General features: G+C 46.5%; 1 protein-coding gene across 1 annotated transcript in view; it reads left to right on the top strand.

Moving 5' to 3' along the window:
• LOC147722654 (uncharacterized) overlaps positions 1-20,428 on the top strand; it is a 532,792-nt gene that overhangs the window by 87,519 nt on the left and 424,845 nt on the right. The window lies entirely within an intron of this gene.

Here is a 20,428-nt window from a genome sequence, read left to right as displayed (position 1 = left end):
CCACTTCAATGATCAGCTGCTTATTGATCAAAATATAAACATAACTTGAAAAGAAGATGAGAGGCGTCCATACTAAAGAGCTGAATGTCAAAGAATTAACAGATAAGTAAATAAACAATCGCAAAGCTTGATTGATGAATTAGTTTCTTTTCTTTAATACATTCATAATTCTATCTTATTTTTTCTCACAAATGTGCAGCCTATTTACAAAAGACATTGCCAGTTAAAAAAACTTTTTAGAGAAGTCCCCACACACGGGTTTCTCATAGATCTTTAAGAGGAGTTAAGTTAAAGGAAAGAAACAAATTCATCAATCAAGATTTGCAATTGTTTATTTACTTACCTGTTAATTCGTTGACATTCAGCTCTTTACTAAGGTTGCCTCTCATCTTGTTTTCAAGTTAAAACATAAACGCATCATTGGTTGTTATGTAGTTTCCAAATTACTTTCAAGGTTCCAACCATCATTCACAAACCTGTTTTTTTTTAGTTCAAAATAAGTTTATTGATTGCATTACAAGGTAGGAATACAAAATATAATTAAAGAGTTATGAGGAAAAACAATAGGGAGAGAGGAAAAGAAGAAAAAACATAGAAATAATATTCAAAATACATTGCAATGTGAAATGAGTAATAGGAAACATAATAAACTAATCATGGGTATCGGAGAGTAAAAAGAAAGGGTACAGTAACTATAAAATGAAAGCAGAATAAATGCAATTATAAGTATGCAGTAAAACATCTTAGCAGAGAATAAGGAATGAAAAAGGAGCATCAAGGGGGTTTGGAAACCTCCTGCTGAGCAGGTTGTGGGCAGAAAGCAAGAGTTGTGCACTTATCTAAATACATCGTAACAGGAAGCCATAACTCAGTACGCTTGGTTGCCAACTGGGCAGGAAAAACAAAAGCAGTATCAAGTCTATGATTGTGACAAACATTATACCACCATGCTTTAAAGGTAATAGTGGAAGAAGACTTCCAATTAACAGTAATTTGTTGAAATGCAACAGCTAGTAATGAATCAACAATACGAACATGGAGATCAATAGTATCCCAACAAGGGGATAAACTACCCAAAAAGATATGAGTAGGGGAAAATGGAACACTAGTGCTAAAAATAGCATTAATTTGTGCCCAAACGTTTAACCAGAAGGCGTGAACATTTTTGCAAAGGAATAACATGTGGAATAAAGTGGCATTAGGCAGAGAGCAAGACCAGCATGTATCTGGAGTGGTAGGGAAATGCTTGTGAAGAGTAGAAGGAGTGTGAAGCAAGCGGTTATATATGAAAAATATAGATTGTGTTAATGATGCAGCCCTGAAAGTTTTACGAATCTTAGTCCAAATCTTGTCCCAAAGAGCTATTGGCCATGATAAGGAAAAATCGTTCTCCCAAAGCTCCTCTATTTTGGATTTTGGTCTGGGAAATGTATGTGTATGAAGGTGTTTGTAAATGACAGAGGCTTTAGGAAGGGCTCGTAAAATAGAATGAAGGCGAGAAATGGGATCAGGTGAAATGGGAGAAGAAGTAGACATGGACAATCTGTTATAAGTTTCCATGACCGTTGATTTAAGGAGGAGGTATTTGGGAGCAAATGAGAGGGGCAAATCAAAAGTGAGACGAAGATCATGAAAAGGCAGAAAGGTAGAATGTGAGAATAATTGTGATATCCAAAGCAAACCTTTTGGTTCTCCAGGATTTCCAGTAAAAGGGCTTACCTCGGAGTAGAAGGTATTTATTGTGCCAAATAGTGGATGAAAGGAAATCGGCACCATTTGCGGGAGGGGGAGGATTTGAGGATAAGAGGAGTTTAAGAGTGAATTTATGAATAGGAGTAGGGATTGAGGAAGGCTTGTGCGAAAAGGAAATGTACTCAGCAAAGGAGAAAGGGGAAAGGAACAGGCGTTCACCCTTCGTCCACAGAGGGCAAGGGGAATCTGGATCTTGGAGCCAAAAGGAAGACTGACGTAATAAAAAAGCCTTATGATAATCCGGAAAGTCTGGAAAATTAACTCCACCTTCAGAAGCGGGCGGATAAGTTTAGCAAGGGACATTCTGGGTTTATTATTATGCCATAAAAAGGAAGACAGGACTGAGTTAATTTTCTTAAAAAACTTAACTGGAATAGAAATGGGGATATTGGAGAGGGTATAAAGAACAATAGGGGAAAGCATCATTTTAATAGTATCTAGGCGACCCCACCAAGACAGATAGAGAGGATGCCACTTAGCTGTAAGGTCGGATCATTTCTGGATACATTTAGTAAGGCAAAGGGAAACGGTTTCAGGAATGGAAGAGGTAATATGTAATCCTAAATATTTAATATGAGAGGAACTCCAGGTGAAGTTGGAGACACTAAAATCCGGTTTAAAGGTGAATTTCGTTAAGGGAAGGATCTCGCATTTCTCATGGTTAAGTTTATAACCAGAAATTGAGGAATAGGTCCGTACTTCCTCCAAGGAAGCGGGGATGGAGACCGTGGGGTTCGAGATGAAAAGTAATATGTCATCTGCATAAGCAACAAGTTTGATGGAGAGATCTTTGGTCTGAAAGCCGTGGATATTGGGATTTTGGCGTAGTCTAGACAAGAAGGGTTCTAAAGCAAGGTTGAAAAGAAAAGGTGAGAGGGGACATCCTTGGCGAACGCCTCTGCCGAGGTCAAAATAAGGAGAAATTTGGCCATTAGCGTAGACTGCAGCTCGTGGACAAGAATACAATAGTGAGATTAGGGAGATAAAATTAGGGCCAAACCCGAACCATCGAAGAGTATGAAAGAGATAAGGCCATTCGACCCTATCAAACGCTTTCTCAGCGTCCAAGGCTATCGCCGCGAGGGGATGCTGAAGGTGGGAGGATTTTGTTAAAATGTTAAATAAAAGTCTGGTATTGTCGGTAATGTAACGACCTTTAACAAAGCCTGATTGTTCCTCACCTAAGAGGTCAGGGAGCAAATGGTCCAATCTTAACGCTAGTGATTTGGCAAAAATTTTATAGTCGATATTGACCAGGGAGATAGGTCTATAGTTTTTGGAATATTGGACGTCTTTTCCGGGTTTGGGTATTAAACAGATGTGTGCATCTGAAAAGGTTCCTGAGGAAGTACCCAATTCAGCAAAAGAGTGGAGAAGGGAGTGGAGCTTTGGAATCAATAATTTGGAAAAGTGGAGATAGAATTCAACGGTAAAACCATCTGGGCCAGGAGCGTTGTTAAGTTTTAGACGTTGGAGGGCAGTGAGCAATTCTTTCTGTGAAATGTCAGATTCTAAGGAGGAGAGGTCACGAGGGAAAGGCGTGGGTGGTTGAATGGTGGAAAAGAAGTGAGTGAGAGACTGAGGAGAAGATTGGGTGTCAGAAGTATATAAGGTCTAGTAAAATTGGGAAAATGTAGCAAAAATATCGGCATCCTTATGTTGTAAGTGTGCATTAGTATCATAAACCGATTCAATGTTCACCTTGTTATGCTTGACCTTTAAGTAATTAGCAAGAATTTTCCCAGCTTTATTTCTACCACCATAGAATTTGGCACTTGACTTAAGCAAATACAAAGATGCATCTTCAGTAGATTTTTCATTAAATTTAAGCTCAGCAGCGACCAGAGCTGTCAGACTATCTGAGGAGTGTGAAGTGAAATAGGCGTGTTCCAATCGCTTAATGTCATGGAGGAGGGAATTATTGAATTGGCGAGCAATCTTGCATTTTTTAGCGACAAAACTAATAATAAAGTCGCGTGCAGTTGCCTTAAAAGTATCCCAGAGATTGTGTTTCGAAACAGGTGGGATATCATTATAAAGAAAGAATTCATCAAAAAAGGTAGTGAAGGCAGTAGAAAACTTGGGATCTAAAAGGAGGGCATTATTAAAACGCCATCTCTTGGGCCCATCAACTTTAGGGATAACCTCAAGGCTAACTACCACAGGGGCATGATCAGAGAGCCATATCGGACCAATTTCCGCCGCTGTGAGCGTTTGAGCTAGATCGTGGGAAACAAAAATATAGTCAATTCTTGATTGCGATCGATGATAGGGCGAATAAAAAGTAAACTCTTGTAGAGTCGGGTTACATAAACGCCAGGAGTCCACAAGCTTATGCTGGGATATAGCTTGGGTAAAAAGTTTATGTGATTTTGTTGGAATATAAGTGGAATCAGACTTTCTGTCCAAAAAAGGGTCAAAAGGGTGGTTACAATCTCCCGCAAGGATGAAATTCTCTTCCATAAATTGGGTGATGCGTGGAGAAAATTCAGCCCAAAAAAGGGGTTCACCATTGGTGGGACCATAAACATTAAGGAGAGAGAGTGGAACACCTCTAAGTGATAGTCTGACATGTGTCCATCTGCCGTTAGTATCTGATTCTTGATGAATGATTGTAAAGGGGAGCGACCTGCGGACTAGAATTGCAACACCATTGCGCTTACCATCATCTTGAGAGTAAAATACTTCACCCACCCAACCTCTTTTCAGCTTAGCAGATTCTGTATGAGAAAGGTGAGTTTCTTGAAGGAATGCAATATCAACATTTAGTTTTGCTAGGTGGGATAAAATGCGCTGTCGTTTAATTGGGGAGTTGATACCTTTAACATTCCAAGAAATTATGTTTGAGGACATAATTCGTACAGTAAAACAATAAATTTGTTACATAAGAAACCCATGATGAAATCAATGAAAATGAGGAAGTCAAGAGAGAAAAAAGAATTGAATATAAGTGCGAGAAAAAAGAGGAAAGTAAGTTGAACAAGAAGAAGACTGTGCATTGAATACAAATGTAGTTATAGAAGAAAAACCCAAGATTAGGAAGGAAGAATTAGAAGGAAAGAAAGCAATATAGAAGAAGAGATGAAAGGGAGAAGAGAAAGTGGCGAAGATGAAAGTATGTGTGAGGAGAAAAAATAGGGGAAAAAATAGCAAGGAATGCGAAAAGATTGATTAAAGGAAAGAGGAAAAAAGAGAAAAAACACAATGTGAAAAGAGATAGGTTATAACCGCATTATTGACATGAAAGCTGAAATACATGAAGGGAAGCAAAAAAAGAAGGGAACAAAGTAACAAAAGGAACAAGCATTTACAATGCAATGGTTTCGCCTTTGGAAAAGTTAGAGTTATTGGCATTGTAAATGACAAAATTTGTATTTATGTGTTGGTTTTGAAAACAGATAAATAAATGGCATTGTCATTTACATTGCCATTAGCTTAATCTCTGCAGTCACCACTCTGCACTCCCTAGTCACTCCCTAGTCACTCTCCACTCCCTAGTCACTCTCCACTCCCTAGTCACTCTCCACTCCCTAGTTACTCTCCACTCCCTAGTCACTCTCCACTCTCATTTTAAGCCTAGATTTTCATGATGTCCACTTTATTGACTGGTCCGAAGTTACAATTAAAATGAGTACATTTCTCACAAGAATTACAAAGGTATGGAGAATTGTAGGCATCAGCAACAGGTACTGGATATCAGTTTGTGCATGAAGAATTCCGGAAAAGAGTAAGTTAAAACGCTACTCTACTGCCACTGAGAACTGTACCTAAACCAATAACGAGCACTGGCAAAGCCAAAGAGTCTGACTTTATTATCCGGCCTTAGCGCTTTTGGCTTTTGCAATGATGGTTTTGTTTGATAGCACTTTATCAGTTTTCTAACCAGGTAAGCCAAAGAATTGTTTTCAACACGTCGGCCATCTAGGAACAGTAAAATAATTAAGGTACGGGGGAAAAAAACATTAGGAAAACCATTAAAAAAAGACCAATCCTGCATATGTACATACAGACAGCATGCTCTGAATACTTTGCTAACTTTACCATTCTTTACCCTTCCCAAGATGACTAACGTGTTATGGAGCCATGAGTGACCTATCTTAGAACGCAAAATAATTAGAAAGAATTTAAAAAAAAAGTATTCAAAGATAACACCCTATGTTTGCACACCGATGAACAGAGTCTTGATTGCCTGCAGGCATTTCTTCAACAGTAAGCCTTGTCAGCCACTAACACATATGAAGTTGTAAGGCAGTGATCTATTTAACACTTTCCAATATGCCTGAACACATGTCTTTTCACTTTACGACTCACTAGTGTGAGGTATTAACTGGACCACTGCTGCTAACTCCAAGCTGCATTTCAAATAATATTGTAATCTTAAATGTAAATTAAGGAGTGAGGCCAAAAAAACGAACCAGTTATGAGGCTTGCAACCGTAGGATTATTGTGGATCGAGGACAGGACTGATGCAGCCTAGAAATCAGGCATGCTGCTTAATAGAGATGCTAGCATGGCAGTGAACAATCTGAAATGTAGAGACTGGAATGGAAATCCCGAATGCCATGGCTCTAAAACAAACACACAAAAACTATCCACTCGATCTATCAATGTTTTTGATTTGAGAAATAAGCTTTCAAGCGGCACCGATTTGGAAAAATGATACGGTGGTACCGTATTCCTTCTCAACTGTAACTCTCACCCCTCTGAAGAGTTAGTTCACTTTAGTCATGCCGACTATATAACGATGGTAAGGTCTGTACTGTGCGGGAACAGACATTCACTCTCATCAAGGTTCAAGGCTGCCGGCACAGCTTATGGGGTTTACTTGGACATGGGGGAGGGGTCCAATTTTTGTAAGCAAGGTGGTACAGATTCCGGTGAGATGATGCCAATCTTACAAGTGTGTCACTTTCACGCCCTTACATAAGTGTGTCTCATATGTGCCTAAAAATAGATTGGAACACCGAGGCTCAGTGTGTGTACAAACACAGGAGGAAACGCAGCACGCACAAGTGGCGCACAGAGGCAGCAAGCAAGCACACCAGAACGCCCGAGGTGTGGAGAGTGACCACACGCTGGACAGCGCAGACACGGAAGAGGCGCCTGCACACCCTGGGAATAGGGGTCCGACACCACAGAGACCAGGACTAAGTGATACCCTCCGTGCGCGAGTGCTGTAAACACGACACCGGGTTGTGACTGGCCTGTGAGCGGTTGCACCTTTGTTCATGCCGGGACCGTTTGACAACCACAACACAACCCGCAAGGGCATAGACGAACTCCGCAGGGTCCTCCTCTCTGCCAGACAATTATTTATTATACCGGGCAATCTACCCTCTCACTCCCAACCCCCAAAATAATAAAACAGGGGGGCGGGAAAGACACGGACAGCGGGAGTGGGGGCGGGAAAGAAACGGATAGCGGGGGGGGGCGGGAAAGGACCGGACAGGAAAGGAAACACTGACCTGGACTTCCTCGGCCGGCGGTCGGCCGCCAAATGGCCCAAACAAACCTCAACCAGCCAAAAAAAAAGCCCCGCCCACCGCCGCATGACGTGGCCAAAAGAGAAAAATTCTCGGGAACGCCCCCGAATCTGGTCCGGCCTTGACGGACAGATACGGCACCCAATGGCTAGCCTCCATTTATGGAGCTAGCCAATGGGAGCCGGGGGACGTTCCTAAAGCACTTATAGTTGACAATGGATTTCGCCTGCGCCGAAAAGCTGCGCAGAGCGCAGCCTTCGGCAGGCGAAACCCAAAAGGGAGAGAACATACCTACAAAAGGAGAAGACAAAAAGGAGGAGGATGAGGAGGGATGGAACCACACGGGTGAGGCAGTACATCCTAGATCATCCAGGCGAGGAACCGGGGAGACAACATCAGACGGGGGAAAGTTCCTGCAGAAATTGAGAAGAGTAACAAAGATTAGTAAAGAAACAACAGAAATTCGAAAACAACAATAGTGAACAACATCTAGACTAATTAGGGGAATGGAGCAAGAGAAGCAAGCACAGGCAAGGCCTAAGCAAGAACATCAGGGGAAACAAAAACAAGAAACAGCAATGTTCAGCTAGGATGAGACGAAGAGGGTCCAGATGAATCCATGGCTGTGGTCTTGTTCGCATTGATGAAACTCTGTAGACGTACTGGATCTTCATATGAGGTCGTCTTGTTATTGTAGGTGACTTTAAACAAGCAGGGATGGTACAGACCATACCTGGCCCCCATAGAACGAAGGACATCTCTCAAGCCTAAAAAGGCCTTCCGACGATTAGCAGTCGCCTTAGCATAGTCCTGAGCAAAGAACAAGGGGGAACCAGACCATGTTAATTTTGGTAAAGCCTTGGCAGCTGCAAGAACCTTCAGGAGGTCAGTATATTCTAGAAAATAGAGAATGACACCTCTTGGTCGCTGTGACATAGAAGGAGATGTAGGTAAGCGACCCAATCGGTGTGCACGCTGAATATTGAGGGTTGTACCTTCTGGCAAGTGAAGCAGCTTGGGAAGAAAGGAACGGAAGTAGGTGACTGCATCCGAGCCCTCAAGACCTTCAACCAAGCCGTAAATACGAAGGTTATTACGTCTGTTTCTGTTTTCCAACTCCTCCACCTGCCTTTGGAGGACACCAACTTGGGAGGTGAGATGGGAAACCACTGATTGCGTCTCCTGAAATGAGGTAACAGACTGTTCGACTGAAGAGACTCTGGCGTCAATTTGCCACCAATTATCTGTAAGAGTCTGAAGCTTGACATTGGTTTCCTCCATAAAAGGACGCAGAGTGCCTATTTCCTCCAGAAAAGGGCGGAAGGATCTAATTTCCTCCAGCAAGAGTTCCATTGAAACAGGTGTAGAGGACTTGAGAGGCGAAGGAGGGTCTTTCTTGAGTCTTTTGGTGTTAGTTTTCCCCGATGTTGGCTGGGATGGATCCATGGCAGTGTCTGAGCCAGATGAAGTGAAAGAATCCTCTAGTTTAGAAAAAGCTGAAAATACTTTGGAATTCTTCACAAAGGCCACCCTGATCGTAGATTTGGAAGTCATGCGTGACGTAGATTTCAGCCGTCCCATATGAAGTATGAGAAATTATGACAGCCTACAGAACACGCAGTACCTATAAAAGACAAGGGGGCTCCAACACAAGTGGATGTGTGTGAGTATATGGTGATGAAGAAGAAATTAGTCTAATGAGGGCACTGCTGGAGGTGACAAAAATTAGTCTAGAAAGATGCCAAAATGAAAAAATATAACCATTTCGTGTTGGTTAAAGACTGGATGGCCACGTGACCATGTCAACAGAACAAGGCTAACAAGCGAAAGCGAAGGCAGGAGCTGTAAATACATGAAGAGCAAGCGAGCAACAAGTCATGGCAAAGGCAATGCAGGCACGTAATCTGCTGCGACCGTAGGGTGAAAATAAAGCTCTGGGAATCAAAAGTCAAAAGTCATAGGAAGAGCCTTATCCACTGAGGGGGTGAAGAAGTCATAAGACGCGAATTATGAGGTCTGAAAGACCAATGACTCGTTAATGAAATAGGATAGGCTTTGTGGGGTACAAAATGGCGGTTTAGCAATAAAAAACTCACCAAAATGCTGGAATGATGAAATATGTCAAGCAAGGATCGCAGAACACGTTATCATGACCAAGGAAAGCCTTTGGTAATCTTCTTATGCCTCAAAGGCTCTGGGCGGCGATTTCCTGTGAGGAATGCGTGCTCGGTAAAAACAGCATCCAAAATGGCGGCCCCCCCCGCCTCCGCTCCGCTCGCGGCACAAAACATCGGAAAAAAGCCTTTAAATGATGAAGGACATCGTTCAGAGTGGAAGCGGAAGCTTCAGGAGCCCATCCGACGTCGTAACATGAGGTATCCGCAGGGGAAGATGACACAGGGTCGAAGTAATCCCCGGTGCCTCACGGAGCCTCACGCAGATGCCGCCATCACCGACGGGCGCCAAGCCACGCCCCCACAAACCTGTTTTGAGCGGTCAAAAGTATTACAAAAAGTGCACGCATTTGCTAGAAGAATATGTGTTTTGGTGACTCAATTGCTGACCTTGGAAACTGGGGATGGGGCTTCTGGTTAGGAGTGGAGCTAACACGAGTGGATAGGATAAAGTAGGTTAAAAACCTTTGTGCCACGCAGGATGAGATGGGGAAACATGTGGTAGTTAGGAATTCATACCTAAACACATTAGGCATTAATACATCCTTTGTGTGTTTTAAATTTGTAGACGTTAAAGACTACTCCATCAGGTGCATTGAGTACCCCCACCCCAAGGTGTTTTGTAGAAATCTAGAGTGAATTACACAAATATGTAAGCATATTAGGTCATTAACAACTTTATATAATTTGAGGACTACGTTAAGGGGAGCCTAAATACCCAAATAGCCACAACCTGCTACTACTGATAAAATGTTCAGTTTAGTACCCACAGACCACATATCCAGCTCTCTTGAAACTTTGGACTCCCAGGCAGGATTTTTTTTTTTTTTTTTTAATTTTTAAAACCTTTATTGAAAACAGAGCACACAGCTATTCAGCCTGACATCCCGGAGGCAAGGCAGCATGGGCAACAGGAGAGAAGTAGTGCCAAACAATCTTAAACATTATCATCGAAGGTTATTTTTATAGTAAGATGAAAGGTTCAACGAAAGGGCGCCCGAGGGCGCGAAAGTGGCAATAGAGGCAATGTGAAGCTGGGCGTCAGGGACAGGCAGGGGAGGAAAGGCAGGGAAGTAAACATCAAGGATAAGATGTCAGGATGGAAGGGAGGAGGGGGGGGAAAGGACCAGGAGAATACAGTATAACAGAGCTCAGTTGGCGCTACAGGTCAAGGTGACACATTGTCATGCAGGCTGACTGATTCAGGTGGCAAGCACACGTCTCCCCTGTACTCATTCCATGCCCCCCAAATTTTATTCCAAGTTTGAGGTCTCCCTCTTGCCACATAGACTGTCTTCTCCCGGAACATGCACCAGTCCATGTTAGCTTTCCACTGTACCAACAGGGGGGCCGCGGACGCACCCCACTTCTGAGCAATGTCCCTTTTGGCCACCATGTTCCCAAGGGTCACCCACCTAGTCTGCGCAACGCTGTGGTCAGAAGGCTCCCATACGTTCAGGAGGCACCTACGAGCTTCCGCGTGGGCAACCACGCCAGTAACCTCCTCCATGACTCGGTGCACTCTCCTCCAGTAGGAGGCTATCACTGGGCATTCCCAAAGGATGTGTAAAAAAGTGGCGAGGGCTCCGCAGCCCCTACGGCAGAGACCGTCAGGCGAGAATCCCATGCGCATTAATCGAGGCCCTGTCATATACACCCGGTGCAGGATCTTGAATTGCACGAGGCGAAGATGGGAGGAAATTGCAACCTCCTTAGGGGAGGAAATAGCGCTTTGCCAATCTTCATCGTCAAGTTCAAGGCCATCCGCCACCCACATGTCCCGCAAGCTAATGAGGAGATCCGTGCGCACGTTGATCAATTTTTTATAGGAAAGGGAGATCGCGCTGTCCGGCATGTGCCCATCCAGTATCCTGTCTTCCAGAGGGGAACTCTCAGGAATGTCGCCGTCCGGCGGTGAGGCCGCGAGCAGCGCATGTCTCAGTTGAGCGTAACGGAAAAACTCTGTCGTACCCAGCTGGTATTCGGTTTGTAACTGGGGGAAGGTCTTAATCGAGCCTCTGGAGAGCATGTCCTCAACCCTGCGGATGCCGATGAGGTCCCACTTATCAAACCCCTTGGTGTGCCATAGTCTACCCAGGATGTCCGAATCAAAGAGGGGAGTGAACCTAGTGAGTCTGCCTTGCCAACCTTGTGCTTTAGTGACCGCCCGCCAGGTGTGGACCGCCGTACGTGTAGGGCCCGTCAACCGCCGGTCGAATGACTTCGAGTATAGGGCCCGATAGTAGTTACCGTCGCCCATCAGCCATCTATCCATGGCATAGCCGGGACTATCCATAGGGCCATAGAACCCGTGGTTGAGGGCAGCAAATTGAGAAGACCAATAGTAACGGCGCACGTCTGGGAGAGCAATGCCACCATCGTACCATGGTAACGTGAGTTTGTGGATGGCAACACGGGGTCGACCATCCCAAAGAAGGGTCCGAAGGAGGCCTTCAAGGTCCCGAAAGTAGCGCGCCGGGACAGGGTCATGGGCGTTTTGCAGGGCGTACAAGAACCTGGGCAGGGACATCATCTTAAACAGCGCGGCACGGCCAAGGAGAGAGAGCGGAAGCTTACGCCAGCTGTCTACATCACGCTGCAGATGCTGGAGAGGAGGGAGTAAGTTGTGGTCGTATCGCAACTTGGAATTACCAGAGATGTAGATGCCCAAGTACTTGAAGCCGCGTGTGGCAATCTGAATGTTACAGCCTCCGGGGAGTCGTGGAGTATCACCTTTAAGGACATACAGGGACGATTTGGCCCAGTTTATAATCAGACCAGAGTACCGTCCGAAGCGCCTGATCACATCACAGGCCACGATAAGGGATCGGCAAGGGGAAGTCAAATAGAGCAAAATATCATCGGCATACAAGGACACCCTGTCTTCAAAGCCAGGGGCCCACGTAATGCCGCGTAAGTCAGGATGCACACGCAATAGGGCTGCGAGCGGTTCAAGGGCCAAGGCGAACAAAAGAGGCGACAGGGGACAACCCTGTCTAGTACCTCGATGCAGGGGGAATGGCGTCGACAGGCGGCCGTTGACCGTGACATTAGCCATCGGATCCGCATACAATAGCTTCACCCAGCTCACAAAGATCGGCCCAAATCCAAGTTTGGACAGCACTGCCCAGAGGTATGGCCACTCGAGAGAATCGAAAGCCATCGTGGCGTCAAGGGACGCGAGGACAGCTGGCTCTTCGAGGGTGTGGGCTCTAGCCATGACACCGTGGAGGCGACGTAAATTGAGAGCGGTGTTTCGGTGGGGGATGAATCCCGACTGGTCAGGGTGCACGAGGTCGCCAATAACACCAATCAGCCGGTTGGCGAGCAACTTGGCAAGGACCTTAGGTTCCACGTTAAGGAGAGAGATAGGACGGTACGATCGACAGACGTCACGTGGTTTACCCTCCTTGTGGATGACCACAATGGTGGCCAGCCGCTGATCCAGGGGGAGACAACCCCTCTCAAAGGATTCCAGGAACATTTTCCGCAAGTGCGGAGACACCGCATCCGGGCGGATTTTATACAGTTCAACCGGTATGCCGTTAGGCCCAGAGGCCTTACCCGTCCGTAGGGAGCGGATCGCCAAAGCAATCTCGTCAGCGGTGATGTCTCTGTCCAAGTCCGCTCTCTCGTCCTCAGAAAGGCAGGGAAGTTCAATATCCGAAAGGAAAGCCGACGAATCCGCCTCCGAAAAGTCCGAAGCAGACTCATAGACTCCCTGGAAGTAACCAGCGAATGAGTCGACAATGGCACTAGGGTCCGTAAGGACCACACCATCGTCTCCCAGGAGTTCAGGTACCACGCGACTAGCCATCTCCCTCCTGTCTAGCCAAGCCAGCAACTTCCCGGCCTTGTCGCCCACATCGTACACACGGCCCTGCTGTTCTCTGGCCAGGGTGAGTGCGGCATTCGCGGCCAAATCGTGGTACTCCGCTTGTTTCAGCGAGAGGGTATGCAAGATAGAGGGGTCCGGCTCGGGCCCCAACTGGGACTCGAGACGCAGGACCTCTTGCTCAACAGTGAGCAGGTCAGAATCCCTAGTCCGGCGGGCCTCAGCGATGAGCGCCTGGGCCTCACCCCGGAGCACCGTCTTAAAGGCCTCCCACAACGTGACGGCCGATCTAACCGAGCCCACGTTTTCGGAAAAATAAAGATCAATGGCTTTGGCCAGGAGAGAGCGGGTCTTGATGTTACGAAAATACCACGGATTGACCGCGGCCGGTCGTTCCGACAGGGCCACCCCAAAGTCGAAAGAGACCCATAGCGGGGAGTGATCAGAGACGCCTCGCGCCAAGAAGCGTGCTTCGGAAACGGCCGATACGTGCGACGCCAATGTGAGGACATAATCGATGCGGGAAAGACTCCCATGTGCACCCGAAAGAAAGGAAAATTGACGGAGCGTAGGATGTAAAAGACGCCAGCCATCTACCAGGCCCATAGACTCGAGAAAGGAGGACAGCCACATCTGTGGGTTCCGTAGGTCCCGGGGCGGTTGGCGATCAAGCAAACCAGAGCAGACCGAGTTAAAGTCACCTCCCACTATTAACCGGCCAGCCGGCATAGACAAGATGGCACCACCAAGGTCCTGAAAGGTACTGGATTGAAGCCCTGGGGGGACATATACAGAAAACAACGTGAGGGAACGCCCTTCCCATCTACCAGCCACTGCAGCGTAACGCCCCCTGTCATTAATCAAAGTGACATTTATCTCTAGGGAAAGGGACGCGCGCATGAGGATACCCGCCCCCCTGGAACCGGAAGAGAACCCCGAATGTGCCACCATTTTGTAGCCTTTGCGATTCAAAGCTTTACATGCGTTTCCCACCAGGTGTGTCTCTTGAAGGAGGACAACATCAGGCATGTGACGTTTGATCAGTTGTATCACCACCCCTCTCTTAATTCGGTCACCCAACCCGTTAACATTCCAACTGAGAATTCGCAACTTTCTACCCCCCATCCCCCCGCAGCCCGCCCCACCCAGTCCCGCAAGACACCCGCATCAAATACAGTTCAGGAGCACAAATGACCCATTGCCACACAAAAGAAAGAAAGGAAAAACCAACAAATAAGATAACTCTCCCCAACATACCCCCCACCCTGCACCCCTGCATCAGACTAAAAAGCCCCCCAACCAGCAGTGTGCCTGTTGCCCCATTAACTACTCTACGAAAGACCCAGAGGAGTAAGGAATCTCCATGAAGACGTCCCGCCACCCACCATAGAATGAAGGATAGACCGTTAATTAACGAGTCACATTTCTGGCAGTCATTCGAGGCAGGGGTAGCATCAGCTCCTTGTTCAGTCCTGCTGTTCCGCTCCGCCCGAGGCGCCCCCAACTTCATCCTCCTGTTCATCCCGATGTGGCGAAACCGTGTCCAACCATTCACTGACATTTTCAGGATAGTCAAAGAAAAGGGCACGTCCCTTATGTTCTACACGGAGTTTCGCGGGGAACATCATCGAGTATTTGAGACCCAAGTCCCTGAGGCGCCTCTTCACTCCCGCGTAGCTCAGGCGTTGGCGCTGTACCAGCCTGGTGAAGTCCGGATAAAAGTGCCCCTCCGCATTCTGGTATTGGAGTGGCCCATGCGATCTGGAAGCTTGCAGGATCGCATCGCGGTCCCTGAAGTTGAGGAGGCGCGCCACAATCGGTCGCGGTGTCGCCCCCGTCTTCGGCGGGCCACCCGGTACCCGGTGGGCACGTTCCACCGAGAAAAAGTTGCTCAGTCCAGAGGGCGCCAAATAGGTTTTAACCAAGTCCTCCACAAACAGGTCCGTCGCGGCATTCTCGGACCCCTCCGGTACACCAACTATGCGGACGTTCTGCCGCCTGGCTCACCCCTCAAAGTCCTCCAGCCGCCTCGAGAATAGATCAGTGGTCATCCGCAAGTTGCGGACCTCAGTCTGTAACTCGGAAACGTCGGAGGTTAGGCTGGAGGTCTTGATGTCGAGCGCCTTCACACGCTCGTTGGTCTTGCCCAAGTCGGCCCTTATAAGGGTAATATCAACGGCCATAGAGTCCACTTTGTGGTTCAGGGTTTCATGCTGTTGCTGCATGTCGGTCCGGAGGCTCGTGATGGCACCCATGATGTCCACGAGGGTGAGGTCCGATCCATCCGGCGGGCTCGTCGATGGGGCCCCTTTAGAAATGGCCCCCGATGTAGGTGGTGATTTGAGATTCACATATCGCTCAATGCGATTCTGCTGGGTTTGCGACTTGCCATGGCCACCCTTGTTCGATGTCCTGTCCGGGTCACCTCAGCCCGCCATGACGGGCACGAGAGAACAAAGGCAAGGTGTTCACAAGTCCGGGTCCGCAGCCGGAAAGCAGGTGGGGCCAAGGAGGCAAGACCCGGGTGTAGAAGGCACAAGTAGGGACACAATCACTCCACCACTGAGGGCGGCAGGCGGGCACTACGCAGTCCGATCATGCGAAGTGGCGAAGTCCGGAGGGACAATGGCACCGTCACGGAGCGGAGTTCAGCTCGACGTAACTTTGCACAGGAACCACATATTTGGACGCCGATTGCAGTCCCCGCCTCAGCAGACCACCAGCAATACAATTCCACCAACGTGGATCAGGATTTCAGGCAGGATAGTTGCGGTGGGTCGGACGGTCCACGGAGCTCCGAGCTTACGCGGCCATCTTGGTCGCCCGCGAAGCTCCTCCTCCAGGATTTGTTTTTTAATTTGCAGCAGTGCAAGCAGTAGACGTGTTAAGTTTACTGTCTGTGTGTATGTTATTATCTATGTGTGTGTGCTTCTGTGCACACATATTTTGCCTTCTTAGGAAGGAGGCAAGATGCTCACTGTCTTACTTTTAGATGGCATAAACCTTCATTGCACATTTTACCAAACAATTGCTTGATTCATATAATATTACCATGCAACCCCGAGTTTTGGTGTCAGATTGGTTTTCCTGTGAGTTAACCGCAATCTGCACACAGGCACATGAGCCCTAAATTCTTAAATTATGAATATGCTATTTGTGCCTCCAGGGGAGTCTTTTCTATGTAGATCTACGACCTTTAGGGAATATTAGGGGGAACTCAGTGTTGAAAGAGGTCTCCTTGTGAGATGAGTGTTGGTGATTCTTGTGGCGAATGACACTTCAGGATACTGACTTTGGTAGGGTTGGAGAGTGTACCTTCGCTTAGTGAAGAGAACCTCTTGAAAGAGACTCACCTCATTACACACACACTCATATATTGGGAGATATTGCAAATAGTGTGGTCATAAGTACAATTTGGTTGCCCTGACAGATTTTACATCATGAGCCGAAACAGATGGTGCAAGTTACAAGGCAAATTGTATTCTCTCTTTCTTGGGTGGGTACCTTGGGCATGGTAATGATAGATATAATAATAAAATATTTTGCTAATATTGTTATTAACACCTTGGCTGCTAGGGAGATTTTCCTCGGGTGCTGAACTCCTTGAATTCCCATTGTTCATGACGAGCTCAGCTCATCATAAGCACACAACCAGTGTACTGCATGACGAGCTGAGCTCGTCATGAGCATGGAAGGGGTTAAGCAATGCACCTAACATTGCACTCAAGTATGAGTAGTAAGTTGCCAACCAACATAAATTAGAAGGTCCCTATTTAAAAGGATAAGATAGGATATAGTTTTATAGAGTGCTTGATTGCCGAAGTGTCTTGGCGCTAGAAGGTGAGATTAAGAGATTGCAGAAGATATACCTAGGCTTAGAGTACTGGAAACAACCATATTTTTTTTTCGTCTTCCTAAAGAGAAGCCCATTCGACAATAATCTCATGGAGATAGGCAGCTGGTTCCACAGTTTAGCTGCGGAATGTGATCAGCTCCTCCCTCCCATCTGGCTTTACGAATTTTGGAAATACAGATGATACCTGCATCAGTGGATCTAAGGTTTCTGGTGGGGGTGTACCAGGATAAGAGCTTCTGCAGATCTGCTGCCCCTCCGCCATATAGTGTCTTATGGACCAAGCATAAGGCTTTAAACTCCGTCCTTTGCTGAATCAAGAGCCAATGTAATGACCTGATGGCAGCATAAGTGGGGTGACCCCTCGGAATGTTTAGCAGTAGCAGGGTAGCAGCATTTTGTATTGACTGCAGTTTTTGTCCTCTGCGCTATATTTATGCCCATATAGAGCGCATAACAATAATCTAATTGCGAGAGGATTAGGGTCACTACTACTGATTTCCTCAGTAAAGAAGGCATGCACATTTACTATTTCCTGTCCTTCCAATGGTGAAGGTGTGCTTGACGCATTGTTATAGATTATGGAGAATCGCTTAAAGGTAGGCAGAGTCAGAATGGGTTTGATGAACATGGTAGGCACAAAGTTTGTTATGAGGGATAGTCATACACAGGAAAAGCACAATGCACGCTAGGATGTATACGTAGGTGAGCTGGCAGAGGTCTCACCAACAATGGGACTGGAGCAGTGCAATCACTTGCCTGACCCACAATAGGTAGTCACGAGGTTCAGTCAAAACAGTTTTTTTTTTAACTTAAACAATCCCATCAAAGTGGGATTTGAGTGTCCTCAGTGGGGCTGGTCAAACCTTTGGAGGCAAACAACAGGCATGTGAGTAGTCGGGTCTCTGGCACAGGGTCGCCTGGTCCTTCCTCATGCTTTTCTTAGTAGACCTGCATGATCTGCACAGTAGTGCTGCAGTGTGATGTACTCCAGGCCAGTAAAATAGGGACACAGCCTATCTCCTACAACACATTGGTTGAATTTTTAATGTAGGGACGCATTGCTGGTAGGGCACGTGTTTGCTCAGGGTGTACTGTACATGCAGCTATCTGAGAGAAAAGCAGGCACATACATAGAAATCTGGTAAAACAGAATGTCTGGACTTCTCTGTAGTAAAACAGACTTTCTGCACTACTCAGTCTTTTCTCCACAGATGTTGCAAGGAGAACGGCGGTTTTCCACTTCTAAGTGCAAGAAGCCATGAATGTATTCTTCTTTGCGAACTACTACATCATCAGTTAACTCAGCTTGCCATTTTAGAACAGAAAGTTCAAACCACATTGGTGCCATTTTGAAGACACAAAGGGCCTTATTGCGAGTTTAGCGATCCTCCTGTACGACTGGAACCTTTGCGCCCACAGCAGTACCACCAAGCCCCTGGTGCACCCACCTTCCGTATTCTGACTTGAATCCAGGGCAGGCCGGCAAGCGGTGCCCCAGCGGTCTCACAGCAGCAACTGTGTTAGGCTTACACGAGAACCTTAACAGCAGACCACAACTGTGACAGTGCCTGCAGCACTTTCCTACATGGTGTGACATGCACCATGTTGCGCATGCTACACCGTGCAGGAACAGGGTTGTAATTCCGGGGGGCACAGCATGTGCCCCCACCACATGCACCCCAGGCACAGAAGCGGCAAAGGCCATGTTGGGCCCTCCCTAGTTGCATCTCTGCCACCCTTTTCATTGCGGGCTCACCGCCATGAAATGGGCGGTGGAAATGCAACTCGGAATATGCTTGGCTGTGCTGCAGCAACACCTCCAGCATGTTCCTGCCACTTTCCACTGTGCCACTGCCAACAGAACCTGGATCCCGGCAGCGGTCCTGTGGCGGTCCAACCGCCACACTTGAAATATGGCTGTCGAACCTGCAGTGTTGGCTGTGGTCGAACTGCCACCATGAATACGGCAATACTAGGACGCCGTACTCTGAATAAGGCCCATAGTCACTAGTCCTAACGTTTCCCTAAATGCAGATAGAGCTCCTTCCTTTACTGCAGTGTGACATGCCCAAAATCTTTCAGGTTAATTTTTGAGTAATTTCTTCTCAGTTCCAAAAAGCCCCTGCCCGTTATTTCCTGTTTAGAGCCTTCATTTCTACTTTGTTTCTTTTTGCTGTTTCAAAGGTTTTTCCAGTCAGTGTACGGGATTAATGTTTCACAGAGGTTGAAGGAGTGCTGTTCCTCTTAGAACAATAGCCCTTGTGTGCTAAATAACGCATTGTACTACACCCTGGCTAAAACTTATGTCATGGAGGTTCCATTTACACTAACTGAAAATAGTTGACCATTTCAGCACAGCCAGAATAGGGATGCCTATTAGCTTGAACAGTTGACTGGATTCAAGTAACATTTTAGTCTCATAAATTAGAATTTTGAAACAAGATCTCACCAAACTAAGGGCCTGATTTATATTTTGGTGGACGACCCGTCGTACCGCCAGGGGTACGGAGTGGACAGACTACTGCCTCCCCATGGCATAGGGCCCACCTGCCAAATTTATAAATGACTGCCAAGCTGGTGGTCATTTATACTGTGTTGATAGGAACCTCCGTCACAGCGGTTCCTGCCAATGCACTGTTTGGTGCAGGGTTGCGTCAGCAGGACGCAGCTTGGAAGCAAACAGTTTTCTTTTTACTTTTCAAAAATAAAATCCCAAAACAGAATTTTCTTTTTGAAAATAAAAAAGGTAATGCTCTCCTTATCATGAGAGTTATCTCTCTTGGCTGTGGGGCCATTATTTGCATTTTACTGTTCCTCACCTCCAGGGTTTGCCTGTTGGTGATGTTACAGACATTATAAAAATGGCTATATTGCCCATCCTGATTGGTTGGGCGGACATATAGCCATTTCTTCGACAACACTTACCCGTCGGACTCTCTGAGAGATTTGGTGACGGTTTGATGGAGTAGTCACTGTTGTAGTAAAACCTATGGTCTGCCCTCGTCTAAATCAGGTGGGCTGACCATTATGTTGGCGGTATGTATACTCCATCACTGTTGCAACGGAATATGCATACCTCCAACATAGAAATCAGACAATCAGTTTGTATTTATGAATTTCAACTATAGTTACGTATAACTTTGGATCATGCTATATGTAGCTGCATCGACAAAGGAGAAATAATTTTTTTTGATCCAATTCAGATGTTATCAGACACTCAAATCTGAAGGCATGTCTGCGTACATGTATTAATAAATCTGAGAATACATCTGAAAAAGATAGTTGTAAAAAAATAATTCTCTCAGAATTAGCTCACTTTGTTGGATGT

The sequence above is a fragment of the Lissotriton vulgaris genome, chromosome 4_1 (assembly GCF_964263255.1).
Source record: "Lissotriton vulgaris chromosome 4_1, aLisVul1.2, whole genome shotgun sequence".
Lineage (NCBI taxonomy): Eukaryota > Metazoa > Chordata > Amphibia > Caudata > Salamandridae > Lissotriton > Lissotriton vulgaris.
This window is presented reverse-complemented; position numbering and strand designations above follow the sequence as displayed.